Source organism: Sorex fumeus, unplaced genomic scaffold, assembly GCF_029834395.1.
Source record: "Sorex fumeus unplaced genomic scaffold, SorFum_2.1 ptg000037l, whole genome shotgun sequence".
In the NCBI taxonomy this organism is placed as follows: Eukaryota; Metazoa; Chordata; class Mammalia; order Eulipotyphla; family Soricidae; genus Sorex; species Sorex fumeus.
Window position 1 is genome coordinate 47179148 of NW_026606094.1, and position 17511 is coordinate 47196658.

The 17511-nt window shown below is 36.6% G+C and overlaps 1 protein-coding gene and 1 pseudogene across 2 annotated transcripts in view; both read left to right on the plus strand.

The window, feature by feature from the left end:
• DYNC1I1 (dynein cytoplasmic 1 intermediate chain 1) overlaps positions 1 to 17511 on the plus strand; it is a 378224-nt gene that overhangs the window by 257425 nt on the left and 103288 nt on the right. The gene's annotated exons all lie outside the window — the stretch shown is intronic.
• Positions 7988 to 8099, plus strand: LOC130027931 (uncharacterized; annotated as a pseudogene).

Here is a 17511-nt window from a genome sequence, read left to right on the forward strand (position 1 = left end):
CAAAGTTTCAGTTCTTCACATATAACAATTCAGAGGTACTGAGTGGCAAAATACTCTGAACACAAATACGTCAGTTGAAGAGGGTGGGTAAGCCTTTTTTGATATTTGGAAGCATTGTGCCATGTTATATGAATGCGCTATGTGTCTTTATATACTAAACTCTGTGTATACTTTAGAACATTATCAGATATAATTTTCAGAATAGGAGCTGCTATAATAAAAGTTCGAGGTTCAACCTGATTAAGTAATCTCTAACTCTGTCCATATCTTTCTAATTTGGTATCTTAAAAGCAACACAAATCTGGGGCTGCATAGTAAAAAGCATTCATTTTTGAACCTTTGAAATGAGAACTTTTTTAAGACAATTAAATGTGTCAACATAATATTCTCTTTTTGTACATAAACATTTATAATCCTAATTATATTCCATTTTAAGTTTGACTGAATTATTAAGAAATACTGAAAGAATAGAATAAGCAGAACAATCTTGAGAAACCACTACTTAGTTTATTTTGACATATCATACATAAAGAATATCTTGAATTTTTAAAAAAGCCTAACTATTTTGTTTTGGCCAATGGGACATTTATCATAGTTTAAGTTTTTCATTCTAATAACTGACTATACATAGTCTATGAGGACTGGAGCAATAAGCAGTGGTAGGGCATTTTCCTTGTGCGTGGCCAGCTTGGCAGAGCTGGGTTCGATTCTTCCACCCCTCTCAGAGAGCCCGTCAAGCTACCGAGAGTATCTTGCCCATATGGCAAAGCCTGGCAAGCTACCTGTGACATATTTGATATGCCAAACACAGTAACAACAAGTCGCACAATGGAGACGTTACTGGACTTGCTTGAGCAAATCAATGAACAATGGAAGGACAGTGTCTACAGTGCTACATAGTCTATGACAATAAAATTTAGACCATGTATTCTATATTTACAATGCTGCACAGAAAATACATCAATATAAACACAGTAGTGCTGAATAAAAAAAACAAATCCCAAGGGTTTTGGAAATTGACTAAAAGTAAAAATCATCTGTATTATTTTGTAATAGTTATAAGCAGTAAGAACTGAAAAGAAAGGGATTTCTTTGCTCTCATGTTTTTTTGGGAGGAATAACTTACTAAATTATTATTTTTATTATTTATTATACTAAATTATTTTGAAGGAAATAATTCACACACAAAATGCATTGACATATATAAATTTTAAAGGGTACGTCATTCAAGGTGCACTTTTATCAGTGTGCAACTAATATGACATTGGTTAGACATGGTCCCAGAGGTTGACTCCCTGCAATCTTCTAAACCTAAGAAGAAATTTAGAGAACCCACATAATTGAAATACATATGAGAAAAACCAGAAACCCTCCCTCACTAACGTTTTTCTTTTTTTCTATATCCTTTCTACTTTTCTGGTAAGGCATGTCTATTACAACCGGTTCTTTCTAGACACCATTTCACTGATATCAGGTGGTTCAGATTTGAATCCACACATTTCTGTAATGTTAAAGTCATTTCAAAATTGGACAATTTTGCTTGGTAGCAAAGAAGACTGGACATAGTGATAAGAACTTTTATCATTTTGGAATAATTGCATTAGCTATACATTTCTTACTAAATTCTGTTGATTTTTCATATTTTTCAGAAGTATGTAACTGCATACAAATTCAGTGGCTCAGAAAAGCCAAGTCTCAAGGCATTAGAAATCACAAGAACCAGACATCAGTTCAGTGTTATTCAAAAGATTAATTTTAAAAAGAATTTCCGCATGCCGACTCATTTTTCTCTATAGACACAGACTTCTAGTTTCACGGACAGTTTTATGTATTCACTACACAAAGTCTTTAGTATGAGCTCTGGACCTGAATTTTCTATTTTCATTTCAACAAGCACAATCCATACTTGGAAAATATCAGTGGACTCCGCATAGAAATCAGCCGCTTGGCCCCACCACTCACTGGCAGAGAGCTCTGGCCGTCTTCTGTAGTGGCTTCCATACACTGTCATTAGATTATGCATCTGACCACCCCGTATTGCTTACCCTGGTGTGGTCTCTCTCTTTTAAACAGAATGAATAGAATCAAATATATATGTATATATATATATATATATATATATATCTTAGAATTATCTGCATTGAGGTAAGTGGAAAAGCTATATTTAGAGACTTGGTGTGGCCAGGGTTTTTACTTTTTTTTCTCATTTGGATTCTTTTTTTTTATTCTCTTTTGAAAGATTATCTGACAATGACCTGAAGCCCACACTATTTCTGAGTGAATATAGAATGTGACTAGGTTAATGTCAACTAACCTTATTTTTTCCAGTGTTTTATAGGTTGATCTTACCCTAATGTCATTTTGCTGCTTGCTAAGAGTCCAAAAGAAAGTGGACAAATGAGATTGAAACTCATGCCTTTTGCAATGCAGCCTTTGATTTTGCATGAGGTTTTTCAATGACCTCAAAGAGAATTCCCACATGAAAAATGATGGAAACACAAGAAGATAACTATGTTCATGGTTAGAAGAGGGTCAGAAAATAAAAACTTGAAGTTCTACTCCTGTGTGACCACTCAGCTAAGTGATGATAGGCAGGAAAGAAGACTGGACATAGGGATAAGGATTTTTATCATTTTATCATTTTGAAATAACTGCATTAGCTATACATTTCTTACTAAACTCTGTTGATTTTTCATATTTTTCAGAAGTATGTAACATTTATTGTAATATCATGGAAGTAAAGCTTACTACACACTGTGGTGGAAGTATGTAATAAACTTCATTATTTCTTCCCTTTAATGCAAATCCCTCCTACAAGGAGGATCGTTGATTCATAATCCAAATCAATAAAAGTACATGGATGCAAAAATATAAATCAATTTAAACCAGTTTTCCATGAAACAGTATGATCAGAGAATTGTTATAATTTGATTTAAAGGTTTTTAATTAAAGGAAGAGTGAATTTCTTAGGTTCGGGATGAAAGTTTTTTTAAAAAACACATTTTCTTTACATTTTTTGTTTTGTTTGTGGGCCACACCTACTGGTGCCCAGGGCTTACTCCTGACTCTTAGCTCAGGAATCATTCGTGGCAGGCTTGAGGGACCATATTGCATACCAGGAATTGAATCTGGGTTGGCTGCATGCAAGGCAAATGCCCTGCCCGCTCTGGTCCCTAAAGCACATTTCTAAGTTGTTCTCTTGCCTGTGATAAGGACTACTCAGTGGAGATCAAAAAAAGAGGTGAAAAAAACTGTAAGTATATATGTATAAGTATGCATTTATACATATATAAATTAAATGAGTGCTATGTATTCATTATGAATTACTAGGATGACAAAATAAAGACATATAATTGGTGCAAAATAATTGAAGGATAAACTCCATGGATCAGGACATGATAACTAATCTAGTTTTTAAAATTGATTCTAAATGCAGGACTGGATAGAGAAATCCTCCATCCAGGATGAAGAGGAAATTTCAACCATTATTAGACAGACTGTGGTACACATTTTAAAGTGTTTAATTATAGAAAATTAAAAAATTACATATGGCATAAACATAAGTAAAACTCTTACATGAAAGATTCAAAGTATATGGATCAGACAAGAGAAATAACAACATAACAGTGCTATTTTGTGCATTAGGAAAAAGCAGAAGGACATCTAAATGTGCATGCAGAAATGAAATACAGACATTCGGAAACACTTTTTTTATGCCAATTGAGAATGACTGGCCCAGTGATCGAAGGCTTCAGCTAGACGCTGATACTTATTAAATTAAACAGCAGGAACTTCTTTTTCTGAATTGGCCTAGGATGCTGGAAGCAGAGACTCTGCTTTGCCAACTTTCATTTGTTGTCTGCCCTCAGGAATCTTTTTCTAAAAGTACTGAAAGGAGAAGCATAATAGATCACAGTGATTCACCTAGGGAAATTGGAATTATCAGCAAGATTTTAACAAAGAGGTTGTATTATAGATGATTCTTTATCTGAAAATAGAATGAAGAACCTTTGTTTTTATCTCCTTCTCCTTAGAGACCCAAAGAACTATTTGATGTGAAGGATCATAAGAAAACATCTGAACAACTTGTTTTCAAATAGTTTTTCTGGTGTATTAGAAAAACATATTGCAAGGAATAACATGAAAGTATAGTATGACTTTTTTTTTCAATCTGGAATTTACTAGCTCAGTTCCATTGATATGCTTATATATTGGACTCACAGAACCCTAGTGTATTGGAGCTTTTACTCACTTTCCCTAATGCCCTTCATTCCTCATCCTCTATGTTAAAACTGTCTGAACGAGGCTTTCCCCAGTTGCGATTCATTAAGAAATTGCCCCAGATGTTACTGTTACAGAGCAATAAGAGTGAGATGTCAGTGGGCACTTTTATGGTCACCAGTCCCTTATCCTCTCCAGCCTCTCACCTCTCATTTGCTGAGGTCAGAGAAGCCTTCGTCTAAGGGAAATGGGTGTTCTCAGGGATCTGTGCTAAAATACTAATAAGCTTATACCTATTTCTTCCTATTATTATGAGAATAAATGGTAATACAGATGAATTAATCAGCTAGTGCTGCTATAAGAAAATGTCATAGACCTGGTTTAAGGAATATTAAGATTTTTTTTATAGTTCTGAAGACTAAAAAAAAATCTAAGAACAAGGTATCAGCTGACTTAATTTCTTAATTTCTGATGAGACCTCTTTGACTTACAGAGATGAGAGAGAGAGAGATAGAGAGAGCGAGCAAGAAAGAGAGAGACAGAGAGAGACAGAGTGCTCTTAGATGGCTACATTATAAGGCACTAATTCCATTATGGGGTATCCATCATCACAACCTCATCTAAAACTAATTCCCAAAGGCCCCATCTCCAAATGCCATGACGTCAACATCCAACATTCTAACTGGGAGTAAGAGATATGGGTACTATGTCTGTAATAACTTGTCAATGTTACTTGAGGGGCACAGAGAAGATATGTTCTCTTCATTGTTTTACTATAATAATGACATGGTAGAAAATGTAAACTTGGTTATTCTTATCTGAATATTTTTTGAAGAAATTTTGCCTAACTCAAAATTCATCCATTCAGAACTGGAGGAATAGAACAGCAGGTATGATAGTTGCCTGCACATGGCCAACCCAGGTTTGATTCCTGGCACTTCATCTGGTCATCTGAGACTGCCAGGATTGATCCCTGAGTGCAGTCAGGAGTTAGTCCTGAGTAGCGCCGGTGTATCGCCAAAGCAAAAACAAAAGGTTCATCTAATGGGGTACCTGCCATGACCAGGTTATCATAGCAACAATTGGCATTAAGAAGCGGGTTGTTCAGATTGCATCAATCCCCCACCATACCCTAATTTCCATCATGTGGCCTGTTCCTCATACACCGGTCAGATCCCTATGTGTGCTTTTTATAAATAAATGCCAATAGAAGCCTGAGATAATTCCAAAGTTTTCTCATCCCAATCATTTAAACATTTGTTTCATAAACAAATAATAATGAGATATTTATTAAATTGTGGTAGGGAGTTAATAGTTATATATACATATATATATTTTATAATGCATTTAATATAGTATTTACATGTATAAAACCTGTAAATTTTTATACAATGTAAAGTCTTTATGGCCTGTTGTCCTTTCTTAATCATTATTGTATATGGTTTTCTAATTCTAATTCGGTTCCCACCACTCAGAAGCTCTGTAGCCTTGGCTAAGTAAGACACAAGAGTAAATAAACAAGCACTTATAAAGTACTTACCGTGGGCCTCAGAGAACCAAGTGAATGTCAGCTACAATTATCATCTAGTATGCCGGAATAAAAGTCATTATATAACATACTTCGTGGCACTGTCCAAATTGCACAAATGAGCACCCACTTTGGGTCAGACATTATAGGGGAACACTGGGGAGACATGGAAAAATATCTTACCTTCAAATACAAAGTGATCTCAACATTTTAATAATTGATGGGCACAAGTATGCAGAAGTTGAATATCATCCCTCCTGCTCAGCTCTGCCATGTACTAAGTACAGATGCATTTGTTTCCCTGGTTTCATTTTTCACATTGATTGCCTCTAACACAAGCATCACGTGGACGCCCTCCTAACTCTGCACTAAAGTATGAAGAGACAAGCTGGCCATTTGCCATGCTGACCCACTTTATAGGTGCTGGGACAAAAGCCATGAAAAAAGTCTGAAAAATGTTCTATAGAATGTTTATCTAAGACTGGGTCAGCTTCTTGGTTAAGGACTGATCCTCCCAAAGTCATGTCTGATCCATTGCCAGACTTGATGGGACTTTCATTCTCTCAACTATCATTCTGTGCTTTTCTTTTCTTTTCTTTTCTTTCATTTTAATAATGTGGGAGTACTGCTATTTGTTCAGCCATTGATTAAGTTGATTGAACTGGGCATGAGCTCCACATTACTTTTTTTAAAAAAAAGTTTATTGTATTGCCGTGAGATAGAGTTACAAAGCATTGATATTTGAGATTCAGCCATATAATGATGGAACACCCATCCCTCCACCAGTACACACTTTCCACCACCAATGTCCCCAGTATCCCCCCCCACACACATCCCAGTCCTCACCCTGCCTCTATGGCAGACAATTTCCCCAATACTCTCTCTTTAATTTGGGGCATTATGTTTCGCTTGAATTTTCCCACCTCTATTCAAGCCTACCTGCCAGGGGTAGACACTAGATAATTTATTTTCCATTGCTCATTTTGAATATCATAAGAGCTCATGTGGCTGCCATTGTAAATGTAAATTTCTAGACTGTAAATGTAAATTTCTAGATTGTAAATGGTTGGGTTCCGAAAGCATCTCTGTATGGCACTAACTCATTTTGGGATTCAGTTGAGAGTCTCTGGGTAAGGGCTTTTGGTGCACTAAGATGGCACTTGGAGGCAAATTGTGGGTGTGACAGCCAGTCTGCTGGGCAGGCAAGGACCCAGGGAGAAACAGCCTGGGTCCTCTGCCACCATGTGGCCTGGAGATTTAGTCCTGAAACCTGCAAACTGAGGGGGTGGGGGGATTGCCTGTAGAAGCTCTTGGTCACTGGGATTCCATCTGGAGTAGGTAGGTGACTGCACCTGCTCCATCTGGGGTGCGCCGATGAAATTGGCTCAGTTTATATTGTACTTTTCTTTACCCTACATTGTACCATAGGCAGAAGCAGCTTAAGAGACTGTCAGGTGATCTAAGAAAAAGGAGACGTCTTAGAGGACACTCCCCCTCAGGGGGATAGTGGTGGAGAACCTCATTCTAGGAAAGAAACCACAGGGGCATAGTGGTGGAGAACCTCATTCTAGGAAAGAAACCACGAGCAGTGGAGCAGTGGCACTGCCCCAGGTCAGAGGAACACCCACCAAAAATGTTGAGCAATTTTCACCTCTGGGAACAATGGCCATTTCCTTTGAAGGCTTCATATTGTAGACACAGCTACGTCTAGACTTCAGGTCAAATATTTCTTAAAATAGACGTTTTAATGTTCCCTCTTCAAACTTGACCCAAATCTTCTGATTGTGTGTAAACTTGTTTTACCTGTTGGAGTTCGCATAGGCAACGCAAGGATCTACACCTGTCTTTCCCCATGGGGGATCACTCCTGGAAGTGCTAGGGATAGTGTGGTGCCAGAATCAAACTACCTTTTGCTTGCAAAGCACATGCTCGAACTATTGTAATATCTCCCTAGTTTTGATTGTCCATTTACTTTGAGATTGCTTTATATTATTCGATGAAAGGGAATCTTTGAATATACAATGGTATTAGTAAATACAGAGACTTCATATTGCTTAATGGTCACATTGTTACTTTGATCTCACTCATGAAATATTAGTCACTGTCACTGTCACTGTCCTCCTGTTGCTCATTGATTTGCTCGAGCGGGACCAGTCACGTCTCCATCGTGAGACTTGTTACTGTGTTTGGCATATTGAATACGTCACGGGTAGCTTGCCAAGCTTTGCTGTGCGGGCAAGATACTCTCGGCCTTTTGGCTAAGATCAAGTGTAGTATCTGAAATATTAGTTAACTTTAGGAATTTTTTAAAAGTAAAAATAATTTTTCATCTTATCTTTTTCTAACCTTTGTTGTAACAAAATACTCTACATTTTGCTTTTACCATATTTATATTTGACTTACAATTTTCAAGTGGTATACTCATTAGTAACCAAAAAAAGATACTGTTTTCTTCTGTGAAATTGTTAAATTAACAATTTTAATCTCAAATGCATCACAGTCATGGTCCTCCTGTTATTCATCGATTTGCTCGAGCGGGCCCAGTTAACGTCTCCATCGTGAGACTTGTTACTGTGTTTGGCATATTGAATACGTCACAGGGAGCTTGCCAGGCTTTGCCTTGCAGGCGAGATACTCTCGGTAGCTTGCCAGGCTCTCCGAGAGGGGTGGAGGAATCGAACTCGGGTCGGCCATGTTGGCTGCTTGCAAGGCAAACGCCTTAGCCGCTGTGCTATCGCTCCAGCCCCTCAAATGCGTATATATATATATATCAAATAAGTATTGTCATAACTAATTTATATTTATACTTTCAACTCTTTTCCTCTAAAGCTTGTAAGTTTCCTCCTTTTCATTGGTTTTTAAAATATTTCCAGTGGCTGGAAGGATAGAACAACAGGCAGAGCATTTATCTTGCACACGGCCAGGTTGGGTTTAATTCCTGGCATCCCATATGGTCCCCCGAGCAACACCAGGAGTGATCTCTGAGCTCAGAGCCTAGAGTAAGACTTAAGAACCTTTGGGTGTGGCCCCAAATCCAAAAATAAACAAATAAAACTACTTCCAGTACCTATATACAATACAGTAGTTAACAGTGCTTTTTTTTTTGCTTCTCTGATAACTTGATCTAGTATCATATTGAGTAGTTGAAAGTAAATTTATTCCTCATAGACAACAAAAAATTATTTCCTTCAAATAGACTTATTATAAATATGGTCTTCTGAAAAGAGAAAAGAACAGAAGCAAACCTCATACACAAATGCCCACACTCATATAAATGCACACACACACCCAAGACTCTAAAATCCTAGTCAAAATCTATATTTCATAAAAGAGAATTATAGTAATGTTGATGGTTTGCCAAAACCTCAAGCAGTGACAAAATCCACAGAGTGTCCTGAAAGGGATGCCTTTGCAAAACCATGCCTCTCCAGATGGTTTAGATTAGAGATGTTTAAAAACACATGGCAGCATTAGTTTGGTTTAGAATTCATAGTTAACTCAGTAGATAAAATAATGCAAATCTGAAACCCTAGCCTGTGTATCAGAAAAAATCATCAAATCTTATGATTGCTCTTAGGGGAGGTTGGTATGTGATGTGTTGATTTTTAAATGATCTAATTGAAATAATAAAATTAAGCAAGAAAGAGTAAAAGAGGATTGAAAATACAAGAGTATAAGTAAAAACTTTCTTCTCTGCAGAATTTTTATTCCTTTAAGCTGTCATATCCAATCAATTTGTAGGGGATTCGACAGCCAATTGTCATTTCCTGAGATAAACTATGTAACGAGGTTGTGTTACAGAGACAGCATAAAAATGGAGAAAAAATCGTTCCAGAGCATGAAGCAGAGAGAAGCCAAACATGTCCCGAAAGCCCACAAAGTATTGCCACGATCCCCTCACCTTGCAAAGAACCTCAGAGAAGCTTTTTACAAACAAGTAAAGTGCTCCTTACATGTTCAGCATTCCCAATGCATGTGCTAGTACTGAAAGAATATGGTCTTGGCCCACATTTTAATAAATTGTTTTGTCTTCTTTGTGGTTTTCAGCCTTGGGGGGGGTCTCTGTGTGAACAGTGATGTCACACTGTGCTCTCTGGTACAAGATGTATAGCTGACCAGGGTCCTAAAAGACCCCATCTCTAAAAGCTGCTCCAATTGTCTTCATTCTGTGTCAAAAACCAAAAGTATCCCCACACCTCTGAACCCACACTGGGCAAAAGGCAAATAACTCCTGGAAAAGAACTTCTACATGGGAGCTGTATTGATTTAATGATGTATATTTATCATATATTCTGCCTGCCACACAAAAGTATTCAGTAATGCTAAAATTGCCACTAGAAGAATGTTCATTCAAGAGCTTAATGCCTTTCAGTAAATATGGAAAAAACTTCTTACAAAAATAGAAACAGGAGGTTCCAAACAGCATTTGATGTGCTTTACTCTCAAAAGTGGCACAGTATTTATCCCCATCATATATGAACACATTTGGGGCATTTTTCTTAAGTATGAAAACTAGAATTGTAGTTAATATTGGCTGGAAAATCTCGACAATCCAAGTAAATGGACTCTATTATCAATACACACACACACACACACACACACACACACACACACACACACGTTCCAGAGAAGGGGAGCAGACTACACAGAATTCTTGTGGACCCATGAAAAGTTCTTTTAAAAATTTAATTATGTTTATCAATAGAGACATTGTATTAGTGTACATTAACTACTGATATGTAGTTCTGCATATATACTCTCTTAATATCTATAACCAGATATTGTATTTTGTTTCATCTTCTAATCATTTCCCTAGGTAAAAAGAATGTAAACCCCAGCTAAGCCAGTAATTATTTAAAATAGTTTAAATTGTTCTTCAGTAAAGAGGGGAGGGAGATTTTCTTTTGGCTTTTCTTTTAATTTTATGTGTATCTCACATGTACATCAGTTAATTTTTTCATGTGGCCTATTAATATATTGAATTGCATAATTAGTATATTGAATTGCAGAAGTTTGAAGACACCTCCCTGGTTTTCTAGACCATCTTCCTCCTCTGTCTAAATGTTCTTAAACAATTCTCTTTTCCTGAGAATTTTATCTTGTCTGGTTTGAAAGTCACTCATACTTCTGTCTTAAGGAAAAACATTACATCTCAGGAGTATGTTGGAGAATTTTCTAGTATACTCATAGCAGCACGGAATCCCATCCTAATGAATTATTGTGAACGGAGGCAAATTCACCTTGGAATGTCAAGTCCAGCAAGGCTTCCAACAAGGCAGCTGACTTTTGGGTGCTCAGAATGGAGACATGCTTGTATGTCTTGTATGTATGAATTTCACCCTTCTTCTACCTTTCCTTTATGTCTTACCATATTTTTCTGTATGTGGCTTCTTTTGTTATCATTTCATCAAAGGTATAAACCTTATTACTTTTGAAACTATTAAAAAGACTTTTGGGGAAAGTTCTTGGGAAAAGGAAAGATCTACCACTCCCTTTCTCCCACAACCCCCACTAAGCAACATTGTGATCAGGCCCTCACGTGTTTTGTGACATTTTCTTTAACACTTTTGATCATGTTGTAAAATTTGCTGGATTTCTGGACTTCATTTCACTGGATTTTCCTCTACATATATTGAAATCTGCTGAGACAGACAGACTCCATAAAAGTCTTTAGTCTTTAGTACTTTGCAGTGTGTATTCCCCTTTGTAAGAGTTATTTGAACCAAATTTTTTAAAATATCACAAGTTTGAGCAATGTGGAGAAAATTGGGCTCACTAAATGAAACCTTGACAACTAAATGAATTTCTATTTCTGTTTCTATTTATTTACTTTTGATTTTTGCGTCATACCCAGCGATGCACAGGAGTTACTCCTGGCTCTGCACTCAGGAATTACTCCTAGCAGTGCTTGGGGAATCATATGGGATGCCGGAAATCGAACTCAGGTCAGTCATGTGCAAGGAAAATGCCCTACCCACTGTACTATAGCTCCAGTCCCCTAAATAAATTTTTTAAATATCAGTGTTCCCTCAAAATTTTGCCTTTTTTATTATAGGCATTTTAATTATAAGGACCTCTCATATGTTATCCACTGGTTTAGATGATTGTCATAGAAATTAAAATATTTTAACATCAACAGTATCTGATAATATGAACTCATAATTACACATCAGAGTCTGATTGTTTAAATGAAGAATTAAGGACATATTGTTGTTTACATGTTAGATGTATAGTATACTAATGGACATTTATAAAATGAGTCAAAGGCTTAGAATCTTTACATTCCACAACACTATTCATTTAGTTGGGAAGTATATTTTATGCAGTGTGAAGGAAAAATACTTACTCTTTATTAATAATTATAAAGTAATGTCAAAACTCATTCAGTGTTTTTCCTAGAAATAATGTTATGTTATAAGAAACAGAAGAGATATTTGAACTTCTCAGACCTATACTATTTCTAAGCCAAATTTACATATTGCTTTTAAGATATTTAGAGATAATTTAACATTATTCATACCATGAATACTTATCCTAAGGAATCAAGACTATTGAATCTTGCTTATGGATAGAATGAATTCAAGTTATAAATGCATTTTTACTCTCAATTTCAAAACTCTTCTAAAACAAGGGAAGATAAACACTTAGAGCAGTGGAACTTGTGAGTGTTACGATGTATGCAGGCAAGCACCTAACCAGGGTTTGATCCCTAGCATCACATGGGTCCCAAACATGGCTTGGTGTGGCCCTGAACGGCCTTAAACACAACACGGAGGACTCCTATGGCCCTCATCACTGCATGGCCTAAGCTGTAACATGTCCTTATACTCACCCATTAAACCACCCACCCATTTAGCTAAGATCCTTTCAAGTGGCTCTCAGATTTCAAAGCACTACTTGCAAGGGCCAAAACAAATAACCAGATGAATGGATTGGGGTCCCAAGCTCAGTTCAGTGGAAGAGTATATGTTTTGCATGTGTGAGCCCTGGTTCAATCCCCAATACTCCACACATACAAATACACAACAGACAGAAAATAATATATTGGTATTGCATTTGATTCCTACTGAAAACATTTAGAGATGAGAGGTCATTTTGTTCATATCAATAATTCTTGGTTATCAGAAATCAGAAAAAAATCATGTAGGGAAATGAAAGAAAATACAATAAATACTTTCACTTTAACCTACAGTGGGCAGCCAGTTTGATGAAAACTTGGACCAAAGAAAACAATATGTTTCTGTGTTTAAAAAAAAACAAAGATTTTTACTGCTTAGTTCACAAATATCAAGATAAGAAAGATGATGCCTTGGAAAATAGGCAGTATCAGTTAAAACAAAGCACAGTATGAGTTCCAAGACCTAGATTTATTTTATGTCTACCCAAAGCATGATTGCTTGAAGTCTGAATTCTATTTTCTCTGACTCTCAGCCTGAAGGGCCAAAATTCAGTTCACTAGTTCAGCTAGTTCAGTTACCACCTGTGTCCTAAGAGTCAGACCAAAAGGAAAGGATGCTCACAGGGCTGCTTAGATACATAACCACTCAAGCTGCTCTACTTATTATTCCACTAGGGAATGCTCTGCTCTTGAAGACTGATCCGATGAGGGTAGGATCGCAGGCAGCAGGTATGCCATGAACAACAAACCCATATTCTTAACATATGTTTAATTTGAGTAACTCTCCTCTAAAATAGCTCTTGATTTTAAATCCACATCCTGATTTGCCCACTCTTGTTACCATTTTCTGCTGCCTGTTCTGAATTAATCCTTTGAGGTGGTCATTCCCCGGAAAGAAAAAAGGAAAATGAGAAGAGAGATGCAAAGTTGGGAATGTGAATGAAAGAGAATGGGAGAAAGCAAAGGGAAGGGGATCATTAAGGAGAGTCTGTTTTCATGAGCTAAGTTTTCTTTGAGCTGTGAGAGACAGAAGTAGAGGAAGAAGAGAACTAACAGAAAAAGGCACTCGAAAGATTATCCATTAATATCCCGACTAAAGAATGGGAAACAGTTTTTGCAGTAGAGCTCGATTTACAGGGATTATTTTGATTCTCTGTCTTATTTCACCTTAAAGAATTGATCTCATCTAAAATGTGGTTAAAATATTAAAATAATTTCCTGAGAAGAAGAGTAAATGATTTTTACTCACTGTCAAAGTCAGTATTTAAACTCAGATCATTTAAATTATATTTTACACAGTGATCATGTCATTTGGTTGTCTAAACAGCCTTTGTGAAAGTAATGATTCCTGATTCTGATTTTCCATCAACAGAAACTGATTAAGGGTTAGAAATATTAGTCACCAATTGCTGTTATTTGTAAAATTTACCGTGTAACCTAGTGGTTTTCTTTTTTGTGTGTGTAATTTTGAATTTAAGTATATTCTCGGGTTCAGTTCCTCCATTCCTCTTGGAGAGCCCAGCAAGCTACCAAGAGGATCTCGCCTGCATGGCGAGACATTACTGGGCCTGCTTGAGCAAATTGATGAACAACGGGAGGATAGTGACAATGACCTTGTAACTATTAACCCTTTAGGATACTACATTTTTCCTTTTTCTTTCTTTAGTATTTTTTTATTGAATATTTGTGAACTAGACCAATACAAACCCTGTTCATGACTGGGTTTTAGTCATACAATGATCCAACACCCATCCCTCCACCAGTGTACATTTCCCAGCACCAATGTCACCTCCCACCAGCCTCCCCACCAGCTTTTCTTCTTTTTCTCTCTTTTTTTCTCTCTGCTTTTGTCACAAAACCTTCATACTCGTATTTTCAGCATATTATATCTCAGTGAGGTCTGTCCCGAGACAGTGGAGTCTAGCTAGGGGCATGACACAATTTTGGATTGTGGAAGAAAACAGCTGCTGGGGGCTCTGCTTGGGTGCACACCAGGCTGACCAGCCCCACTCTGATTTAAACTGGTCTGCTCAGTCTTGCATGGGTCCAAGATTAACTGTGGACTTTTGATCTCTTTCAAGATTTATTTTTGGGTCTCTGAAACAAGGCTGGTAGAAGAGCTTACATGGTGGCACTGGGGTTTGTTTGTGATGGTGACTGCTGGTGCTTCCAGGAATATAGGGAAGTGTGGAGACATAGCCCATCCTCACCCCGAGAAAGCCAGGAGATTTCAGTCACTAAACCCGCATACCCAAATTTTTAGCAGACAGTAGAGTTCTGCCCGGCACATGGTGGTGATTTTGAATTATACTGCATTATCCTTAAGTGTATTTTTAGCTCAGAGAATCATGAAATTTTCAAATATGTAATTTAGAATATATTTAAGATAAAGTGGAAATATATTATGCTATTAAATAGAAAATACTAGAGTATTATGGTGATATATGTCAAAAAATATTTTTATGTCTGTATATATGCTTGTATTTAAATATGAATATATTTTTGTAATCTATTTCAAGCTTTCCTAGGTACATCAATTAGTTTTAAAAATAAGATCATATTACCAAGATAAATCACATTTCTGTTGATCTCACCCGATCTGCAACTTAATTTTTCTGAACTCTTCAAATCCTCACCTCCTTTTTTATCCTATAATTTCAAGACAAGATTGCAAAGGTATTATTCACAAGTAACAATTCAAGAATTTCTTGTAATATAAAAGGCAGCTTAATGGACCATTAGTGTCCAATCCACAGGCTTTCCACTATGTCCAACCTCATCATGCACTTAAGTTTGTTGCTCATTTATGTCTAGAATGATCTTTGCAATGACTTAATGGTTTCCATTGCTACATCACCACTGTAGCAGCTCATGCTCCAGAACCTTGAACAGCCCAGCAAAGGGCTTTTAGAACTGAAGCCAGTCAAATTAGGGCACATTCCATGAAGAAGGAAACAGGATGATTCTCTTTCCCAGAAAAGTACTCTTTATCTCAAGGAAGCCTAATTAGTGCAAGCTGTTAATCTACAGTCTCCTAAAGGTCTTAATATTTATATTTTATCAGTAGCACCTTAACACAAATACAATTTGGCAACCTTGCCACACTAATCTACTGTTCATGCCTACCAAAATTAGGAACACAGCTTAGACTCACACCTGACTACTACCAGTTTGACTTCATCCTTGAAATGTACTGATCTTTACTTCAACACCTGGCAGACTGCACTTTGGCTAAAAGAATTAAGTGTATTCGACTGTAACAAACACTAGGCTAGGTGTCAATGTCATGGTGATGAATATGGTATGTGCTCAGCCTGTCAGAAAGTAATCTTCCCTAGGTACAAAGAAAAAGGAAGTGATCTGAGGTAGGTTGCAAGTTAGTTAGTGCATATTTTGCCCAGAATACATTTTACTGAGGTGTCTTAATGCTTAGTATAGTAGTCCTAAAGATTAAAAGTATAGCAGAGATAGGGGTAGTTAAGTTAGCTTGTGAAAAGGCCATTGGAAGTCTTAAGCTAGCTTATATTAGAAGGGAGACGACCTCACATGAAGAATATCTACCTCCCACCTCAAGATCCTGCAATTGGTTTGGGGATGGTTGGTGAACCACAGGTATTCTTAAGACTGGTTCCTATTAGGCAGGGAAAACTAAAAGCTTCACTTTTCCTTGTCCTTGCTGTGGAATGAAACCAATAAAGTCAGTTACTATTTGGAATAGTGAGTGAGTGCTGTACACTTGGGGAGAAAATGTTCTTAGTGAGAAACTGACCAGAGGCCACTGAAGGGCTCTTTGGGGGAGAGCACAGTTAGAGGGGCATGGAGGTAATCCAAGAATCAATGGCAACTCTGTTAACATCATTAAGTTAAGCCTACCTAAAATCAAAATCATAAGGAAAACCTTACCTTTGCATATGTATATATTTTGACATTCCACAAATAAAATATGTAGTTCACTATTTGGCACAGAGACTATCTACACAAGACAGAATTCTATAGAAGGAAAATACCGAAGAGAAGTTTGTATTGCCAGATGCTTGGCATCATGTAATCAAAACACTTTGAATGTGTTTTAAAATAGTCTTCCAGATGTGTGACAACTTATAGCTAGCTATAGCCCTTATCCATGTTTTGAAAGGGTAAGGGTGAATAAAAATTGAAGGTGTCATTCAAATTATATAGAAAAATGAAACTTCTATTTCCTTCCTGGACTGATTGTCTTGGAAGGAAAAGTAGTTTAATTTCTCTTTCTCTTTCTCTCTCTCTTTACTTTTTTTTCTTTTTTGCCTTTGAACCAATTTATTCAATTCCTCATTTGACTCAACAAATATAGACACAGGACAGTATCTTGCATTTACCATATGAAAGATATTATTACCACCAAGTTCTGACATTTCCTGCTACAGAAGTAATTACTTAGAAATTCAGTTTTAGTCTGTGTTTATTTACCTGGCTTCTTGATATTAAATATTAATTGCATATATGTCATTTGCACATTTTAGTTTTATAGCTCAAGTACAAATATACAGCAAAGAAATTAACCAAATAAAGGAAATATAGTAGAGATAATACTTTTTCAGTTATATTTTCTCATATGAACTTACCTCAGAAGGTTTTTAAACATGAGCAGTGAGTACTAAATATTTAATTACCTACTAAAACTACAGAAAAAATACTCAAGAGAATTTACACCTAACAAGCTCTCCAGAATTATTTTCTCTAAAATATAGAGAAACGCTGTTTTATATTTTAAATAACCAGTAAGTAAAACTGTGGACTTAGATATTGTAGTCATTGGCAATTTAAGGTATCACTGCAAGTTTTAAAAGATAATACCTGGAAATTTTACTCCATGGCTTGGAGGCCA